Source organism: Staurois parvus, unplaced genomic scaffold (assembly GCF_062004578.1).
Source record: "Staurois parvus isolate SC_StPar_1 unplaced genomic scaffold, SC_StPar_1.0 ptg000682l, whole genome shotgun sequence".
Taxonomy (NCBI): domain Eukaryota; kingdom Metazoa; phylum Chordata; class Amphibia; order Anura; family Ranidae; genus Staurois; species Staurois parvus.
The window spans coordinates 2,300,405-2,317,989 of NW_028318478.1; the positions used below are offsets into that span (position 1 = coordinate 2,300,405).

At 46.0% G+C, this 17,585-nt stretch overlaps 1 protein-coding gene across 1 annotated transcript in view; it reads left to right on the forward strand.

Annotated features, from left to right (window-relative positions):
* Window positions 1–17,585, forward strand: part of LOC149447529 (long-chain fatty acid transport protein 2-like) — a 306,199-nt gene that overhangs the window by 179,187 nt on the left and 109,427 nt on the right. The gene's annotated exons all lie outside the window — the stretch shown is intronic.

Genomic DNA, 17,585 nt, shown 5'->3' on the forward strand with positions numbered 1-17,585 from the left:
GGGCACAGGACAAAGCAGTAGGGACAAAATGTATGTGAAATGGTTTGATACAGTAATGTTTTACTATGTGATTTTAGTGTATTGAGTGAATGTCACATTTTTAAATTTTTAAATTTCCCGCCGGTTACGTCCCCTGTTTGTCCCATATGTCCCGATTCTCACGGAGAATGGAACCCAGAAGACAGATGCCAGCATCGGCCAGGAGGAGATGGCCGGGGGCGCTGCAGGGGGGACATTGCGGGAGCGCAGGACAAGGTAAGTGCTGGAGGGATCCCTGAGCAATGCTGCAGGGTAATCCTGAGTGTAGCTCGGGGGTTACTGCTTCTGGTACTGAAAGTTAACCCCAAGCTACACTCGGGAATACCGCCAGGGGGGTAAAATAAAGAGATTCATTTGATATACGAAAGCCACCACTGGTAGACTCGCATGCTCTTGTACATCCCGCTCCTATGCCACCTTTCTCACCCTTCTTCTTCTTTTAACCGCGGGGGGCATCTCCCCGAACCCTGGTCCTCCACCACCTCGCTCACCCACAAGGCACCCTCCTAATTCCCACAAACTGCCGCAACCCCCTCAACCTAATACCTGTACCCCTGCTCCCCAAAACCACCCCTCCGTTTTCGTGTGCACTCCTGAACGCCCGATCGGTTTGCAACAAACTCACCGCCATCCAACACCTCTTTGTTTCCCACTCCCTCAACCTCCTAGCGATCACCGAAATCTGGATCCAAGCCACTGACTCTACCTCCCCTGCGGCACTCTCCTATGAAGGTCTGACCTGGACCCACTCACCCAGACCCAGCGGTCGAAAAGGTGGTGGGGTTGGTATGCTCCTGTCACCGCTGAGCACCTTCCAGGTCCTCCCAAACCCCCCCTCTCTATCCTTCTCCTCCTTTGAGGCCCACTGCATCCTACTATTCTCTCCAATCCCTCTGAGGATTGCAGTAATCTATCGGCCTCCTGGACCCGTGTCCCGCTTCCTTGACGACTTTTCCGCCTGGCTTCCCTTCTTTCTCTCCTCCGAGCTACCCACCATCATCCCTGGAGACTTCAACATCCCTATCAACATCAATAACCCGGCTACATCCCAACTCCTCCACTTAACCTCTTCTTTTGCACTCGAACAGTGTATACAGTCCACCACCCACTCCGACGGGAACACCCTGGACCTTGTTTTCTCTCATCTCTGCACCCCCCACAACCTCAATAACACCCCCTTTCCTCTCTCTGACCACAACCTCATCACCTTCTCTGTCTCCTCGTCCTCAAACACCTACCGCTCCAAACGTCAAACTATCACCAGCCGAAACCTCCGCAACTTGAACCCTGCCCCCTTCCACTCTGCAGCTGACCAACTTTACGACAGTATCCTTCCTCTGTCCTGCCCTGACCTGGCCACTACTGTTTTTAACAACTCGCTGTCAGCCGCTCTTGACTCCTTAGGACCCCTAACCACAGCATTAGACCCCGACCGCTTCAACCCTGGCAGAATGACCATACCAAAAATCTCAAACGACGCAGTCGTGTGCTAGAGCGACTATGGCGCAAAAACAGATCCCAACAAGCGCTCGCCCGATATAAATCTGCCTTCCTCACCTACACATCCTCCCTCCACGCTGTCAAGCAAGCCTACTTTATAACCCTCATCTATACCCTCTCCTCCAGTCCTCGCCAGCTCTTCTCTACTTTTAATTCTCTACTCTCTCCGCCCCCACCTCCACCCAGTACCTCACTCACCGCCCACGAGATTGCTAACCACTTCCAAAGCAAGATCGACGCAATTCGTAGGGACATTATTACTGCTCAGACTTCCACCCCACCTAGCATCCCTCACACGAAAATCCCCTCAACACTCCTCTCCTTTGACCTCGCCACTGTCCAGACCTCCACCCCACCTAACATTCCTCACACTAAAGCCCCCTCAACACTCCACTCCTTCGACCTTGCTACCACTGAAGAGGTCACTAAGGTCTTCTCTGAAGCTCTCCTTACCACCTGCCCCCTTGACCCTGTCCCCACACAACTCCTACGATCACCCTCCTCCTCCATCCTACGCTCCCTCACTCACATCTTTAATCTCTCCCTCTTTACTGGCGCATTCCCCTCCCCTCTGAAGCACGCGCACATCACTCCAATACTTAAAAAACCCTCCCTGGATCCCACCAACCAAAACAACCTTGAAACCATCTCCCTGCTGCCATTTACATCCAAACTCCTTGAGCGCTTAGTCTATAATTGCCTGAGTTCCCACCTTACCAACAACAACCTCCTTGATACCCTACAGTCTGGCTTCCATCCCCTACACTCCACCGAAACCACCCTACTCAAACTCACCAACGACCTGCTAACCGCCAAAGCTAATGGCCACTATTCAGTGCTCCTACTCCTCCACCTCTCCGCTGCTTTCGACACGATCGACCACCCCCTCCTCCTCAAAAAACTATACTCTCTTGGCTTCAGAGACTCTGCTCTCTCCTGGCTCTCTTCCAATCTATCACAGCACTCCTTCAGTGTTACCTATAATGCTGCCACCTCCCCCTCACTCCCCCTCTCTGTTGGGGTCCCTCAAGGTTCTGTCCTCGGGTCCCTTCTCTTCTCCATCTACACCTCCTCCCTTGGCCAACTGATACACTCTCACGGCTTCAACTACCATCTCTATGCCAGTGACACGCAAATCTATCTCTCTACCCCTCACCTCACCCCTTCAGTCTCCGCCCGAATCACTAGCCTACTGAGCGACATATCAGATTGGATGTCACTCCACTTCCTCAAATTAAACCATTACAAAACCGAGCTCCTAGTTTTCCCCCCAGTCCACGCCCCCCCATGACTTCTCCTTCACGACCAACAACGCCACCATCAGTCCCACCCCGCAAGCCAGAGTACTAGGTGTCATTTTAGACTCCAACCTGTCTTTCCAGCCCCAGGTCCAATCGCTGACAAATTCATGTAGACTCCACCTCCACAACATCTCCAAAATACATCCATTCCTAACCCCAGAAACTACTAAGCAACTCATTCACTCCCTTATTATATCACGACTTGACTATTGTAACTCCCTCCTCACCGACTTACCTCATCACAGGCTATCCCCGCTTCAGTCTATCCTGAATTCTGCGGCCAGTCTCATCCACCTTACTAACCACTCCGTATCTGCCACCCCCCTCTGCCAATCCCTCCACTGGCTTCCGATTACCCAACGCATAAAATTCAAATTACTAACATTGACGTACAAAGCTGTTCATAACACTGCCCCAAACTACATCACCGACCTGATATCCATATACCACCCAAAATGTACTCTCCGCTCCTCACAAGACCTCCTACTCTCTAGTTCCCTGGTCTCCTCCTCCCATGCCCATCTCCAGGACTTCTCCAGGGCTTCCTCCATCCTCTGGAACTCACTACCCCAATCCATCAGACTGTCACCTTCCCTCCTCACCTTTAGGCGCACCCTGAAAACCCATCTCTTCAGGAAAGCCTACCCCGCCCTCACCTAATTGCCGATCTCCTCCACTCTTCCTACCACTCCATCCCCCACAGCTATTTCATTCTGTACCACTATCCCCTCCCTCCTAGATTGAAAGCTCCAAGGAGCAGGGCCCTCAAACCCTCGTGTATTGCACTGTATTGTTGCTGTACTGTCTCGTGTACTGTCTCCCATTGTAAAGTACAGCGCTGAGCAAACTGTTGACGCTATATAAATAATGTATAATAATAATAATATACATTTTCTTATAAATCCAAGCTATTGTTTATAAAATCACATTTCCCTGTAGAGTTTGTAATTTTGTATGTATGTAGTGCTACCCCCACAGGGGCTACTTGATAATGTTTGTCCCCAGTGGTTGCACTGGCCTTGCAAGAATCCCAAAACCTCTGACATTCAGACATTTCAGTTCAGACCAGGGGCGGACTGACAACTCATGGGGCCCCGGGCAATAGGGGATCATGGGGCCCCTGTGTCCTTGCCCAAACTCAAAAAAGCCTATGAAAAAGGTACCAGGGGCATCTCACGGGGCCCCCTACTGACCCCGGGCCCTTAGGCAGTGCCCGAGTTTCCAAATGGTCAGTCCGCCCCTGGTTCAGACATTTTTCAACAGTATAGAATATTAATTCTAGAGACACAATTCTTTAGTAACACCTCTATATTATACTTGTTCAAAAGAATAGGTTACAGGAATAATGGGTTTAGGATATACAACCCCAGTTAATGCAAAGAAGCAGAACACTGCTAAATTAGGAATAATCAATTAGCAACATTTAACAAGTTATACAATCGTGAATAGTAAGCTTCAACTATTTAATTGCAACACCAGCTGCAAGAGGGGGAAGAAAAGACTTCTCAGCTCCCTCTGTGCCTCCAGCGCTGCAACAAGGCATGCAGAGAATTATGTAAATGTATACTCTGGCATAAATAGATATAAGTACCCTAAGTTGAATAACAATTGCCTTATAAGAGAAAAGTTCTCTTTAACTAGAAATGACAACTTGAGTCCTGCAATGTTTAAAGTTCCTGATATGGTGGTATTTACAGTCTTCTGCTGGCAATGGTGGGGCCCATAAACATTAGTGAATACTGGTAATTCAATTTAAGTTAAACAGGTAAGCCATGATACTGCTCAAAGCAAATGTCTTCTGGTAAATGAGGTGTAAAGGTGTCTGCATGCTGTGTCTCTAGAGTGATGACAGAGGTTGGTCTTCTGTCTGCTGACTAATCCTATGGATAGCACCACCTCCTAGGAACAAGAGTTCTTGCCCAGCTCTTGGCTGTTTGCAGGATTGTGCAGAGTTAGCGCCTGACAATCTGTCAGTGTGGGAGTAGAGATGTTTGTGTGAAGATGGGACAGTGTAAATCCTGATACAGAGAAGCTGATGCGATCCTGGGGTAGCAATTATTGTCACTGCTGTGGTGAACTTATGTGTAGAGTCCCGCAGCAGTTCCTTTCTGTAGAATTATCTGCTCCCCAAGCAACCTTCTTGTTCCCCAGCTCTCTGGTATTTGTAGTTCAATCAGTACTCAGGAACACAGGATGTATTGGCTATAGGACTACAGGTCCCAAAATCCTCTGCTGTTAGAAAACCTAAATCCACTCTAACAAGAAGTGACGTAGCAGCCCCAGTAGTGGGCACTAGGGGGAAAAGGATTAATCATAATCTCATCTGTAAATGTCACTGAATTTCATAATGACATAGCTGGAACCTGACTTCATCTACATAGGGGCAGCTGTCTTTACTTGTTATCGATGCAGTCGCTGCCTCATGTTTTGCAGTGCTGTACAGAAGTTATGGTTTACAGCCCTTTTTGCACACTGCAAGCTCAGTCAACTAACTCGAAATAGTGCACTTAGTAGTAGAATGATATACATCCAAAAAAAATTGGGGCAGGCTAATATGGAATGTAGGAGTTTAAGGACCTTTGAGAACCGAGAGAGAGCATAAGGGATGTCCACCATATATGTAGGACGTCTCCCGGGGTAGAAAAGATCCTCGCAAAAAATTGCCAGGGGCAGATGGGTGAAGGTGCGCCAGGCAGGATGAGACTAAGTACCACCTTGTAATAGGTTTAAAGGCCAATTCGATAGTAAGAATATTGATGGAGCAGGAAGTTAAAGTTGTCTATATTTGAGACCAGCAACCCCTATCTTTGGTGCTTTTAAGGTCCTTTTCCCACCTGGAAATGGAAGTGGAATTGTTGGGATTTTTAAGGTTATTCAACTGTGAGTAAAGAATAGATATAAGTTTGGGGGAGAAGAGTGTCCGATGACAAATGTTTGAACAGGTACAGTTGAGTCGTCGGATCTTTATCAGTGAGCACCAAAGTCACCCAATGTTTGATTTGTAGGAATCGGAAAAGTTCAGTGAGAGGGGCTTGGTATTTGTCCCTTATTTCTGCCCAAGTGTAGATAGAATGACCAGTGAGGAATGAGTGAACACAATTACGTTTTTGGGAAACCCACCAGTGGAAGGCGCAAGGGGACTCGAGGCCTGGAGGAAACAGAGGGTTTCCCAAATGGGGAGAAGTGGTAGATGAGGGGAGATTAGACCACTCTACCAGATATGGTAGAGTCCCATATTCGTATGAGCCATTAGGGGGCTGATGGTTGTGGGTCTAGATCTTGGGGGAAGCCATAAAAGAGAGTGGGGGGGAATAGGAAAGCAAGAGAGAGCTTCCAAGGTGGCCCATGTAGAGGCTTGCTGTGTAGCGTATAGGGAGGTCATAGATGCGATTTGAGCCGCCACATAGTATGTGGAAAAGCTGGGAACCCCTAAGCTCCCTTGTTTCCTGTGTATGAGCATGGTGTGTTTGGTGACTCGAGGTCTCTTGTTAGCCCAGATAAATCTTAGAACATAATTCTGAAATGACTTTAGGGCATAAGAAGAGACGGGGAGAGTGTGGAATAGGCATAAGAGCTTTGGAAGAATAGTCATCTTTACTGCATTGATTCTGCCAGTCCACGAGAGGGGCTGGCAAGACCAGAATGTGAGTAAAGTTTTAAGAGAACGGAAGGTTGGGATGCAATTGGTTTCATAGAGGGTGTGGTAGGATTTGGTAAGACGAATCCCAAGATATTCTAAATGGGCAGCGGGCCAGGCGAAGTTGTTGTCGTTTTGTTTAAATATGGTGATCTCTGTCTCAGTGAGAGATATTAAAAGCAGATGATTTGTCCTCATTTACTACCAGGCCGGTAATATTGGAGAAGCGTGTGAGGATAGAAAAAAGGCCAGGCATTGTGGTGTGAGGTGGAGTCAAGGTCAAGAGTAAATAATCTGCAAAAGCGCTAACTTTCAATTACTGTTGGACAACCGTAATCCCTTTTATATATGGGTTGGATCTAATGAGATCGGGGTTCCAAGACCAGAATGAACAGTAAAGGGGATAAAGGACACCTCTGGCATGTACCCCTATGAATTGGAAAAGGGGTGGATTGTTGGGAAAGATGCTGAACCGCGGCAGAGGGTCCACAATATAGAGCCCTCAGCCAGGATGTAAAGGTGGATGGAAATCCTCATTTATCCTCAATTTTTTGTAGAATAATGACAAAATAAGTAGAGATGGAGTCCCGGATAGTTCCAACTGTTTGGTCTAAAGATAATAGGGAGTCATTAAGGCACCAAGGGTAGTGCTGAGGGGCCAAAGCCACGATCTACAGGTAAGTATGAGTGGCGAGTGATCAGACCATGATGTGTACAAAATCTTGACATTAAGTACAGCTGGAATAAATGTATGAGGGATAAGAAAGTGGTCTATTTGTGTGAGGCACTGCATAGTAAGTATAATCCTGCACTCTATGGTTAAACTCCCTCCAGGCATCCACACTTTGGTGATCTGAAAATTGCCCCCAGCATAACCAAAGTGCCCTTCTTGTTTGAAGAAATTACATGTAGCAGGTGAGAGAAAAATTAGGACTAGTGAGCATTGGGGACATAATAGTTAACTATGGTCACTTCAACATCTAAGATTGTCCCTTGAAGTATCAGATATCTACTCATAGGATTTCAAGGGAACATATGAGGGGAGTGCTTTTATGGAATGCCACTAAGACACCTCTCCATTTTTCCCTCAAAGGTCGCCTGGAACACCTGGGGTAGTTTTTGTGGAAATATTTGAGAAAGGAAGAAGTAGAAAATATGGTTTCTTGCAATATCATAACATGGGCACAAAGTGAGGCGTAGTAGTTAAAGGCACACTTACGTTTCCAGGGAGGTTAAAACCCTGTATGTTATTATTGTGGGTAAAAGGCAAAGTAGATAGTGAATGCAGTAGAGGTCCAACCCAATTCAAATATGGCAGGCTTGGGTGTTCCAACGTTCAGGAAAATCGAGGAGAAAAATATAACTGAGAGGGAGAAGTACAGTAGGAAAAGAAGGGATGTCAGAGAGGAAATTGCGTAAGCAATCAATGGCGGTGGTTAAATACGCTACCATACATGGGGGCTGCCGAGACCGGCCGGGTGTACACTGGAATATATAACAGTAAAACTTTGAGAATAAAAGTAGCAAAACTATTGCCTGACATTGAAAATAGAAAGGGGAAGGGGTGGAGAGGAGAAAAAAAAGGGGGGGGGGGAAGCATAAGAATATCTAAACACACATGTGGAAAAGTGCACATATACATGTAGAACCAGGGGGGAGTGGGAGGTTGCTGTCCATCCAAGTGGGGCCAGAAAGTGAAATTGTTAGTGGGGTCTAGCACCCAGGACCTAAAGTAATGTGGTAGCTAAGGTCGTGAGTCCCTTGTCCTATGTCCCTTATTTCACGAGTAATCTTATTGGTGAGTTGTTCTGTTGCAGTGTTTAATTCCTGTTGAAGGAGAAGTTTAAACTTTTCAAGAAGAGCTGAATCTCGGACCGTCGCAGCAGTGGGATATGCAATTTGTGCCGCAGAAAGGCTGTTAGAGGAGTCGTCCAGCTGAGATACAAGCTCTTGGGACAAGAGTGGATGTTCAAGTTAAGGCTATGGAATGGCCATTTTAGACAGAGGCTTTTTAGCAGGAGTAGCTGAGGTCTTGGAGGAGCCCATCACTGATCTGGTTGGTTTGGTCGGAGTAGTAGTGGAATATTTCCCCATAGTCCCAGGGAGAGCCAGGGGGACCTGGACAAGGAACTGTCCAGAGCCAGTGATGGTCATTAAGAAGAATAGCTTCAATGAGTGTCAGGTCCTGCAATACAGTGCCAGAGATAGCAGGATCATATGATATTAGGAGGAGCGCTGGAAAAGAGCCTAGCATCAGAGTCCAGCAGGACAGGAATCAAGGCGTCGTTCAAGCTGGGTGAACAGGGATTCCAGGGGGAATGGAAAAGTGGCTGAGGCAGGTCCTGATGGCAGGGCCCCACTTGAGCAAACGATGAGTCCTAGCTGAAGAAGTGCGTGTAATATATTCCTAATATGATCCCCCAGTAGATTAGATGACAGAAGTGCCCTGCAATGTGCAGGGAATTCCACCCTCTAGGGCACTAAGGGAACCGATAACAGGCAGGAACAGAGGACCAAGGGTGGAGCAGGGACAGGCCCAGGCTGTAACGAGAGGGCAGGGAGCCTCGGGTAGAGGGAGCAGACAGGACACCACCAGCCTGTAGAGTGGATGTGCTCAGGTGGTGGTAAGGACGTCCGTCTCTTCCTGCATGTGCAAGAATACCTGGATCAGGAGGGCAGTAGGCTGCAGAGGCTCTCAGGCCACTCTGGTGGTGAAGACTGTACAGTCCTTGAAGGCACGGCCTGCCTGTCAGCTGTGGCAGTTTCTCGCTAGGCCTACGTGGCTGCAGGGGTCCAAGGAGCTGGGAGCTGGTGTGGAGGTGGATGGCAGGCAAGGTGAAGGGCCGTGGCATTCAAGTTGTGAGGGGCGGGATGGTAGCCAGGAGCCCCGCTGTCGGGTAAGTAAGGACCGGAGGCAGGCTGGGTGGATATGCAGGCTGTCGGTGAGGTTGCTTGCCGGAGCTGGTGTACGCACGCTGACCGCGAGTCAGTGGTGGCCACCATTTTCCCTGTTTGTGGACAGATACCTCTAGCAACAGGAGCCGGTGGCACCACAGTTCACACCATTTGAATGTCCCAGACAGGTCCGGGGGTGCAAGTAAAGCCAAGGATGCAGTGCAGGATGTCAGGCATGCTGCTGGAAGACGGTAGAGGGTATAGTACATATGAGCGGTGAGGAGCCAGTCTAATGTGGGGCCATCTTCAGCAGCTGCTCAACAGCACCCCCCGCAAATTCAATTTCTTTATTGTTAATTGAGGGGCGTAGGATCCAATTTAGTAACCTTTCATTATATAATTTCCTACAGGAGAAATTGACCCCTTTGTCACCAGTCATGCCTCAGTTTAGCTTATTGTCAAGTAGGATCTATTCTCCATTGTTCAAATGCTATGTGTGGTGCTAAAGCTTATCTAAAGCCAACAGTCTCCTTCAGGAAATCTATTTGTGCTTCCAGAGAGACCACGTAAAGTTTTCTCTAGGCTCTAGTTCTATTATTTCCTGTTGGATTCACCAGACTACAGTTCAAGTGAACACTCCAGGGCTCTGTTAGGCTTCAAAAATCTTTTGTTTATACCTCTTGCCCTCTTGCACAATTCCTGTCCAAGCACCCCTCGTAGTGAAGACACGGACTGCTAGGGCAGTGGAAGAGCACAGGTGCCAGGAAGCTGGAGTAGTGAACTTGAGCTTGGAAACACAGGAGTCCTTCCAGCAGAAGAATGGAGTCAGGTCACAAGCAATGTTCAGCAGCCAGGTGCAGGGCCACAATCAAGTTTAAGATCAAATACAGGCAGGTGTCAGTAACATGCTGGCAGTGAGGTACCAAGTCTGAAGGCAGAATTGTGGTCAGAAGTACATGCCATGGTCAGTAACACAATTGAGTAGCAGATGTATAGGCAGGGGTGATCCAGGAGAGCTGTCAGACGTAGCCGAGTCAGGAACAAGGTAAGCAAATTCTTAGGAACTTTGGATACAGGAAGTACAGCTGAAGACAATCCAGCACTGAGGCTTGGGTTTAAAAAGGCCACCGGGTGCCAGGATCTGCGGGCATGCCCGTGAGACAGCGCATGCACATTCTTGTCCTTGCCCACCTAGTTAGGCTTCAAGTCTCACAACCCTGCACATGAAGATGAGCAATTGCCACACTGGAATTAACACTTGCTACACCAATTGCAAGGCGACAACCTAGTTCTTAGTAGTATGGTTGAATATCTCCTGGTAAGGCAGATAGCCACTCTTTGTTATAAATAGAAAGTTCCAGGTGAGAGGTGAGTTGCGAGGAAGTAGTAAGGAGACATTGCTGGAATTGGCACTAGAGGAGTGCAGCACAGATGTCGGTGTGAGAACGCTCTGGGAGTGGTAAAAGATAAAGTGATCCTGGGCTGTCAGAAGCTGAGTCCATGCTGGTAGAAGGATGGAGAGCTGCAGTTAACATTCAATGCTTTGTGTTGTGTGTTCTGCACCAGAAAATTGGTGGTGATTCTAAGAGGTGGTTGAAGACACAGTTTAAAGAACCAATTTGCATTTGTGACTGATATAGCACAGATAAGCTAATGTTTGATCATGAGGAGAGGTAATGAATTACTTTTTGTACTATTGCACTTTTTGACACTTTATTTTGTGTTGACTATTTTTAAAGCAGAACTCCGGGAAAAAACTCATTTACATAGTTTTATTGCTGCTTTCCTACCTTCCTAGAATTTGTAGTCCATCTTCTGGGTGCCTCTGTAGTTTGAGACACAGCATGTGCATTATTTTAAATCATGGGGTCAATCCCCTGTGTCTTCCTGTTTGTAAGACTGGTAGCTGGTATGTTTTGCATTCCCCCAACCATTGGTCTGGTCACATCCCTCCTGTAGTTCTCATATCAGCAGCAGTGATACAATTCCTGCTGGCTGTAGTGGGTGGACAAGTCTGAGACTCCCCATCTCCATACATGCCCGATAACAACACAGGCAGGCTGGGGTAAAGGATTTCACTGGACATTCAGAAGCACTGTGATAGCCCAGCAGGGAGACAGAGATCAGTCATCACCATTACCTGTAGCGATCCCCAGGACACGCAAGAAGAGAAGGGATTTTATGGCCACTCTGTATAAGTGTTGAGGGAGCTGAGCTGTTACAGACTTGACCCCATAGCTGCTGGTGAGGGAGCTAAGCTAACAGTTAACCCCTCAGTTTCCAGACACCTTTACTATTAAAAGCACCCACTGATTAAGTTAACTAGTATACAAAGATACAATGTCCAATGCCACAAGCTCTGGTCTCATATAACTTGCTTGGAGCAGTCAAAGCCATATATAGTGACCGGCATAGGACCACCAATCTCTCTCTTTTGGGTATCCAGAAGATTATTACATCTGCCCATTTCTCTCAATGTTTTATAATAAAAGCGTGACTGACCACTCTTAATAGGGGGTCACATTTTCCAGTAAGCGTTGCATGCAAGTGGTTGGTGTCACGTTGCCTATCCTCAGAAGTTTTTCCTATCTCATCACGGCATTTGGGGACTGTTCTGCTTCAATCCTATTTTTTGATATTTCATTTATGAACATTTAGAATTTTTTGTGATTATTATTTTTGTATATTTAATATTTTTGTCTAAGTGTTGCACTTTATTTGTAAACTATTTATGAGGTGCCTGGTATCAAGGTAGGATGTTCAGCTGCTATTTATTGATGCTTCACTTCCTTAGCGCAGATTTTGGGTTTTATTTTGATTAATTTAACTGTCTGGCAATTGAGTGGTTAACTGTTAGTCACAGGCTCTGCTTTCTTATTGCCAGCAATAGCGCAATGGAACATGTGTGCAGAGAGAGTACAGTGATGGAACGTGTGCAGAGGGGATACAGGGATGGAACATGTGTGCAGAGGGTGTACAGGGATGGAACATTTGTGCAGAGGAGAGATGGGAATGGAACATATGTGCAGAGGAGAGATGGGAATGGAACATATGTGCAGAGGAGAGATAGGAGTGGAACATGTGTGCAGAGGGGGTACAGGGATGGAACATGTGTGCAGAGGGGGTACAGTGATGGAACATGTGTGCAGAGGGGGTACAGGAATGGAATATGTGTGCAGAGGGGGTACAGGGATGGAACATGTGAAAAGGTGGTACAGCAATGGAACATGTGTGCAGAGGGGGTACAGCAGTAGCAAAACCGCTGTACAGTGGTAGTGTGCAAGGAGGGTGAAGTGATTGTGGAACAGGGACATTCTTCCAACTGACCACCACTGTAAGGGGAACATTATTCCCACTGACTACGGACATAAGGGAGGCTTTCCTTTTACTGGCCACTGACATAAGGAGGACATTTTTCCCACTGACTCCCAGTGAATCGGTTTTAGTAAGGGTTACCCTGAGACCTGAAAATTATTTTAGGAGTTCTTGTGGGGTAAAAAGTTGAGAAGAACTGCTTTCAAATTTATAAGTGATATAGCGTAGGACATCTGCCCCTCCAGCTACTGTAGAACTACAAGTCAAGCTCGCCATACCAATTTATACTGTGCCACCATACATGCCAACCCATGCTAAACAATTTTTAGTTACCACAACTGCTGGTACCTAGGACAGTCTTTAGTGACCCCACTGGAGGGAGACTTCCCCTCAATTCCTGACCCTGACATAGGAACAGCCATAAAAACATTGTCAGAGGTTCAACGCCTTCCTTGCTGTACTATAAATGTTATCTTGTCTGTGACCCAATGATATGTGTTTCAAGTCCTCTCCTGTAGTATGGCTAGTCTCTGATCAAGTAGTTTATCTGCTGTTGTGGCTGTAGGGGGAGAGATAGCAGCCACAGCCAGTAACAGAAAACCTAGAAGGGGAAGAATTAATTATGTATTAAAGTAGACTGCTTAGAATGAACTAAACATATTGCACATGCATGCTTTCCTTTAATAGGATTGTCGCCTAACTGTCCTGTGTGGTGCTGACCAGTGTTGCTGGAGACAGAAGGGGGCATGATTTATGTCTAGGTCTAGTGTACCTGCCCACATTCAAGGCAATTCCCAGAGGTTGAAGGGAACTGTAGTTTCCTTGTACTGTAGAGAGAGGAGAGAATATGATGTAATCCCTGCCCCTGCTATTACACCTATATGGGGCTTCAAACTGGGAATTCTATGTTTACATAATAAAAGAACAAAATTAAAGGAGTGGAAACTCCATTTATTTTTCAATATACTCCCCTGCTACATGTATATACTTATCTCAGCATTTAATGTCTGGAAAGCTTCGGAATAGAACAATTTGTTAGTATGCCTGAACCATCCTAGGACAGCCTGCTTTACTTTGTTATCATTGTGTTCACCGTTCCCACAGAAAGATTAGTCTATTCTGCAATTTCACGGCAAGCTATGCGACGATTTATCGATGGTCAGGCATTCCACACTCTAAATGTTCACAGGAATGACTGCTGTGGGTTGGGAACCACCACAGCCAGGATGTTATTGATGAACATACGACAATCTCCGAAATGTTTACATTATTAAAATGTCTTCCTGCAGTTGAGTATCTCATCACCGTACTGTGCTTGAAGTCTTCTGTAGATATCTGCGAGTTTCATGCCTTCATTCACAAGAAACTTCATCACCACACGCTATTCCATGCACGCACTAACACTGTTGTCTGCCATATTGATTAACGGTCTCTGGACTGGCCCGCAATATGTACACCCCTATCAGTAATAGGATACACTTGCCACTTCTGCTTGTAGTACTACCTTGCTAGCATCCCTTTTTTATATCTGTAAAATTGAAAGTTCCGGTTTGACTTGAATGCCCTACATTATACCAAACGTATTGGGACACTTGCCTTTACATGCTGTAACGGAACCGGAACCCAGACCGCACTGAGTTTTTCCGTTATAGCACAACTTCCCCTGTCCGAACACCATCCACGGACCACACCCTTGAAATCCCTCAGGAAAATAGACAATACCCAGCTCTTACTAAAACAGGAAGCCAACAATCTTTATTTTACACAAACAACATGTTTTATACAGAGGGCGGGGAAACACAACCAGGAACAGGAAACACCTCATCACCCCTCCCCATCCAACCAGACACAGAACAATGGGATGCAACCATGTGGCAAAGGACATTGACCAACCCCCACACCAATACACAAACAGTACATCCCATAATAGTTCGCTGGACAGGAAGACACAGCACCATGGGGGGAGCACATGGCAAACAAACAATGGACAGCCATGTGGCCCAGAACAAAGGAATGGACACATGGCAGTAGACAATGGGCAACCACATGGCAGGGACAAAGGAACACACACTATACACAATACTGGGACATTCACATTCACACCCTGTACCCCTTAACAGGCACAGGGTGGGTTAAACATAATGAGGGGGACATGAGCTGACCAAGCGGTCCCCCCACCCCCAAAAGTCACTCCCGTCACACATGCATATGTACTTTAATGGCATCCCAGTCTTACAACATAGAGTTCAATATTGAGCTGGCCCACCCTTTGCAGCTATAACAGCTTCAACACTTCTGGAAAGGCTGTCCACAAGGTTAAGGAGTGTGTCTATGGGAATGTTTGACCATTCTTTCATAAGCACATTTGTGAAGTCAGGCACTGATGTCGAACGGGAAGGCCTGGCCCACAGTTCCTCCACACCAAACTCACTTATCCATGTCTTTATGGACCTTGCTTTGTGCACTGGTGTGCAGTCACGTTGGAACAGGAAGGGACCATCCCCAAACAGTTCCCACAAAGTTGGGAGCATGAAATTGTCCAAAATGTCTTGGTATGCTGATGCCTTAAGAGTTCTAGTGACTAATCGCGCTTCTCTGTCTGGCAATCTGATGGATGTGTCTGGGTTTGGCAGGTGCCATTAGAACAGTACTTGCCTGACTGCATTGTGCCAAGTGTGAAGTTTGGTGGAGGGGGGATAATGGTGTGGGGTTGTTTTTCAGGGGTTGGGCTTGAAGGGGTTGGGTTCCATTGAAGGGCACTTTTAAGGTGTCGGCATACCAAGACATTTTGGACAATTTCATGCTCCCAACTTTGTGGGAACAGTTTGGGGATGGCCCCTTCCTGTTCCAACATGACTGTCACACCAGTGCACAAACCAAGGTTCATAAAGATGAGCGAGTTTGGGGTGGAGGAACTTGACTTGCCTGCACTCCACCTGATCTCAACCTGATAGAACACCTTTGAGATGAATTAGAGCAGAGACTACGAGCCAAGTCTTATAATCTGACGTCAGTGCCTGGCCTCACACATGTGCTTCTGGAAGAATGGTCAAACAATAGTTCTCTGTGTATACAAAGTTGCATGGGTGAGCTCTTGTCCATAATGGGCATGCTATTGACACAGCTTCAGATGATCCACATTGGCTCACAATTGATATGATCTAAAAATATTTAGACAGAATAAAGGTGAATAAAGCACCTGGACTGGATGGCATACACCCACGGGTCCTTAAAGAATTGCGCTCTGTAATTTCAAAGCCATTGTTTCTAATTTTTAGAAACTCTTTAATGACTGGCATAGTACCACTGGATTGGCATAAGGCCAATGTGATGCCTATATTTAAAAAGGGGTCAAAATCGTTCCCAAGTAATTTATAGACTTGTTAGTTTAACTTTTATAGTTGGGAAGATACTGGAGAGTTTAATAAAACACCACATAGATGAGTTCTTGCTGGAAAAAAATATTTTAAGCAACAGACAGCATGGATTCATGAAAGACAAAAGTTGTCAAACAAATCTGATTTCTTTTTATGAGGAGGTGGTAGACGTGGTATAATTGGATTTTGAAAAAGCGTTTGACACAGTTCCCCACACACGGCTAATATGTAAGGTACAGTCTACAGGCTTGGAAAAATCTGTATGTAAATGGATAGAAAACTGGCTAAAAAATTGTATTCAGAGAGTAGTGGTTAATGATTCATACTCTGAATGGTCTAGGGTTGTCAGTGGTGTATCCCAAGGTTTAGTGTTGGGACCCTTACTTTTTAATACATAGTATTTATAAATGATATAGGGTCTAGGATTAAAAATACCTTTTCAATCTTTGCAGATGACACCAAGCTGTGCAGTGGAATAACGTCCTTACAGGATGTCTCCTACTTACAAGCCGACCTCAATGCACTGTTTAATTGGGCAACTATGTGGCAAATGAGGTTTAATGCTGATAAATGTAAGGTTCTGCACTTGGGGGCTAAGAATATGCATGCATCATACATACTAGGAGGAGTACAACTGGGGGAATCATTGGTGGAGAAGGATCTGGGAGTTCTGTTAGATAGATAACAAGCTTAATAATGTCATACAATGCCAAGCTGCAGTTTCTAAAGCAAGAAAAATCCTCTCTTGTATTAAAAGAGGTATAGACTCCAGAGATAGATATCATTTTACTCCTGTACAAATCATTAGCAACACCTCATCTGGAATATGCAGTTCAATTTTGGCACCAATTCACAAAAAGAACATTGGGGAACTGGAGAAAGTACAGAGAAGGGAAACCAAATTGACACGAGGCATGGAAGAGCTAAGCTATGAGGAAAGATTTGAGGAACTGAATTTAATCTCTTTTGAGATGAGGAGATTAAGGGGGGGTATGATCGACATGTATAAATACATCAGTGGTTCATATAGTGAACTCGATGTAGAGTTATTCACCCTGAGGTCATCACAGAGGACTAGGGGGCACTCTTTACGTCTGGAGGAAAAGAAATTTAATCTCCAGACACAGAAATGTTTATTCACAGTAAGAGCTTTGAAAATGCTTTGCTGGGTTTATTGCCTTCCTCTGGATCAACTGTGGGTGTAGGATTATAACTTTTTTGTTTTTGGTTTTTTGGTTGAACTGGATGGACTTTTGTCTTTTTTCAGCCAGATTAACTATGTAAACCTAACAGAGATTCTAATAATTACAGACATAGAGGGGTTGATTTACTAAGGCTCTTCAAGTGTTGCATAACTCTCTTTGGATTCAATGAAGTCCAGAAATCTGACCTCATGCAGTGCCCAGGAGACACGCTTAGAAGTAAGCGGAAGATGAAAATGACCAAGGCTAACCTACTGAATGAGATTGGGAATGGTGCTAGAGAGATCTGAACAACATTCCTTTAGATCCTGCCACTGGC